We start from the raw sequence: 4,115 nt of genomic DNA, 5'->3' as shown, positions 1-4,115 counted from the left end.
ACCCTAGATTGGTCACAAATTTACTAAATCGCCTGTGTGTTATAAAATGTCACAAGTTTGTTATAGTTCAGTGACAAGGTAAAAAACTGCAACATTTTTCATCAAAATAGAAAAGAAAAACAAAGAATAGCTATGAACACGCTGGGATAATTCAACAGATGAGCACAACGCCTCCTTTGTCCCGTTCCGACTTGGCCGGTGTTGTGCCTGGCTGTCATCCACGTCTTTGGCGGTGTGTCCGCCTGCAGGCTTTGTCATCCTTTGTGCACATATTTCGGACTCTCCCTTGGCCCCCACCCTCCCCACTAAGAGAAGCAGACTCTCTAGAGCTTTCCATTGGGCTCCTCCCCCAGTCACTTGGGAGGGAATTTGATGCAGTTCAAAATAGACCCACTTCCCTCCTCCATCCCTGACCTCTTCCGCAGCCTGCACAGTTGTACAATCAAGTCTAAAACACTGACCTGGGAGAGTGAGAAAATATATTTATGAGGGTGCAGAAGTGACCTTTTGTTATCTAGTTAGCACTTGAGGTGCAAAGAGGCAGGCCAGTGGCCACCTGGGACATCGATCTAAAAGATGTGTTAAACCATTGCTGGAGCTGAGTGCGGTGGCTCACACTTGTAATCCCAGCACTGGGAGGTTGAGGCAGGAGGATCGCTTGAGCCCAGGAGTTGCAGACCAGCCTGGCCAACATGGTGAAACCCTACAAAAAGTATAAAAGTTAGCTGGGCGTGGTGGAGCATGTCTGTAGTCCCAGCTACTCAGGAGGCTGAGGTGGGAGACTCTATTGAGCCTAGGAGGTCGAGGTTGTAGTGAGCTGTGATCGTGCCACTGCACTCCAGCCTGGGCGACAGAGTGAGACCCTGTCTTCAAACAAACAAAACCATCACTGGAATAAAGTCAAACAACCCCAGGGAGTTAATTCAGATTTCTTACCTAATTTGTTAATCTAAATTGGTCCTATTATCACCAAAGTAGAGATTACCCTGAATAAAAACAAAACCCTGTCGGGGGGGGGCGTGCGTCCCCGGCCACCCCCCCCCCCGCCCCCGCCCTATAGCATTTTGTGACACATGCATGTAGGATCCAGGTGCAGCTTCATTCAGGTCCTGCCTTGAAGGCAGCTAGCTGACAGTTACCTGAATAATGGATGACACCGTGTTCTTTATTTGGAACAATTTACTTTTATTTAATTTGAAATTACAAAGGAGTCTCTCTAAATTGATTCTGGTTTGGGAGGCTGCCCAATTACAAAAAAAAATTTTTTTAAATTATGTTTTCTTCTAAGAAGTCTGGTTCAGCAATTCAGAAAAAAATATGTAATAAATTTCTTATTTTGGGCCAGGTGTGGTGGCTCACGACTGTAATCCCAGCACTTTGGGAGGCCAAGGCAGGTGGATCACTCAAAGTCAGGAGTTTGAGACCAGCCTGGCCAACATGGTTGAAACCTCCACTCTACTTAAAAATACAAAAATTAGCTGGGCATGGTGGCAGGTGCCTGTGATCCCAGCTAGTCGGAGGGGCTGAGGCACGAGAATTGCTTGAACCTGGAAGGCAGAGTTTGCAAGGAGCTGAGGTGGCACCACTGCACTCTAGCCCGGGCAACAGAGTGAGACTCTATCTCAAAAAAAATTAAAATATAAATAAAAAATACATTTTTTATTTTGAACATAAAGAGGTATATAATATGTATGAATATTTATTTATTTAAAAAATCAGTTCTTGGGTTGGGAGCAGTGGCTCACCCCTGTATTACCAGCACTTTGGGAGGTAGAGGTGGGTGGATCCCTTGAGCTCAGGAGTTTGAGACCAGCCTGGGCAAAGTGGAGAAACCCCATCTCTACAAAAAATAAAAAAATTAGCCACGCATGGTGGTGCCTGCCTGTAATTCCAGCTACTCAGGAGGCTGAAGTGGGAGGATTGCTTGAGCCTGGGAGGTAGAGGTTGCAGTGAGCCAAGATAGTACCATTGCACTCCAACCTGGGTGGTACAGCGAGACTCTGTCTCAAAAAAATAAATAAATAAAAATTTAAAAAATCAGTTCTCTTGAACTTCTGATTAAAAAAAAAAAATGTTTTTCTGTAACCCTGCTAAGTACAAGATTTAAAAACTACATTGGTTTAAAGGGTACGTGATCACTAATCCTCCCGAGGCACCATTTGTTTAAATTAAGCTCTATATACTCACATATCAGCCTAGAAAAACACTCTGATGGCCTGGAGTCTTTTGAAATCAGTCAAAATGACATATATAATCATGTTACTTGCAAAATTGTTGGAAACATCTTGTACAGTGAGGTCTAAGTTTTGTCCTGTTCCAGAATCATCTGGAAAGCTTTTCTTTTTTTCTTTTTTTCCTTAAGTACAAAAGTCTAGGCCCTACCCCAGACCTATTGAATTATTCAGGAATGGAGTTCAGGAATCTATTTTTTTTTTTTTTTTTGAGACAGAGTTTCGCTTTTCTTGCCAGGCTGGAGTGCAATGGCACAATCTCGACTCACTGCCACCTCTGCCTCCCGGGTTCAAGCGATTCTCCTGCCTCAGCCTCCTGAGTAGCTGGGATTACAGGAGTGTGCCACCACGCCCGTCTAATTTTTTGTATTCTTAGTAGAGACGGGGTTACACCATGCTGGCCAGGCTGGTCTCAAACTCCTGACCTCAGGTGATCTACCCACCGCGTGAGCCACCGTGCACGGCCTGGAATCTATCTTTTCAAATCTGCCCAATTCTGCTGTGACCCATTGGAGAGCCAGGATTAGAGCACTCAGTCCACTGACCCCAGTGAAACACTCTGACAGGGATGAGGAGCTTGAGGCCCTGAAATCCCACAGTGCTCAGGCAGCACACGTGCCAGCACCATGTCACATGCACGGACTACACCAGTGAACAGAAGAGGCCAATGTTGACCTACCCCCTAGGTATTCTGTTAGGCTAAATTCTGGAGATACAAAGATAAAGGAGGCATGTGCCTGCCTTCTAGAAGCATTCTGCTGCAGTTCTGGAGGCCCGAAGTCTGAAATCAAGGTGTTAGCAGGACCATGCTCCCTCAAAAGGGGGTAGGGAAAGTGCTAGAGGTGGGGGTGGGGTGGAGGAATGATATTTTAATATTCTGAGAGAAAATGAAGAAAGATATGCATTTTCGAACTATGAAATAAACCATGTTTTGAACAGGATAGACTGTAGTCTTGTAAGAGACAGTATGGAAACATATCATTCCAGCCCAATAAGATAAATTTTATGTAGTAGAGATACTAGGCAGGGCAAAAACACTGGGTGCTGTGGCATGCACCTATAGTCCCAGCTATTTGGGAGGCTGAGACAGGAGGATTGTTTGAGACCAGGAGTTAGAGACCAGCCTGGGCAACAGAAGAGACCTTGTCTCAAAAAAGCCAAGCAAAACAGTTCAGTACTGGAGAGGACTAGAAGCTCTTGTTGCCCATGATGTTTTTAACTTCAGTCTTCATTTTTAGGTAGTTTTGTTACTCTGTTAGTATCTCATTTAGTTGTTCATTTTGGGAGCTACCAATGAGGTGTTAGACTGGAATGCTGGTTTAAGTTTTTGGTGCCACTGAGAGAACTACAATACAGTGGCATAAAATTAAGTGTGAAGGTCCTGATAAAAACTGCCATAAAGGGCTGGGCATGATGGTTCACACCTGTAATTCCAGTACTTTGGGAGGCTTGGCAGGCAGACCACTTGAGGCCAGGAGTTCAAGACCAGCCTGGACAACATGGCAAAACACTGTCTCTACAAAAAACACAAAAATTAGCTGGGTGTGGTGACATGCACCTGTACTCCCAGCTACTCGGGAGACTGAGGATTGATTGAGCCTGGGAGTTCGAGGCTGCAGTGAGCCATGATTGTGCCATTGCACTCCAGCTTTGGTGACAGAGCAAAACTTCTCCACTACTTCCAATGCTTCCAGCACATCTTATCCACTCCTTTATTAAATTCTCCTTAGAACCTGCAAAGCAGTTATTACCAATCTCTCCTTTCAGATGAAGATACAGGGGTTCAGAGAGGCTGGGTAACTTGCCCAAGGTCACATAGCTAAGAAGTGAGAGATCTGGCATGGAAATTCCGCATCGAGGATTGCCAACTTGGGGATTCTCCTA

Source organism: Papio anubis, chromosome 8 (assembly GCF_008728515.1).
Source record: "Papio anubis isolate 15944 chromosome 8, Panubis1.0, whole genome shotgun sequence".
Taxonomy (NCBI): domain Eukaryota; kingdom Metazoa; phylum Chordata; class Mammalia; order Primates; family Cercopithecidae; genus Papio; species Papio anubis.
The sequence above is the reverse complement of the archived record's forward strand: the minus strand, read 5'-3'. Positions refer to the sequence as shown.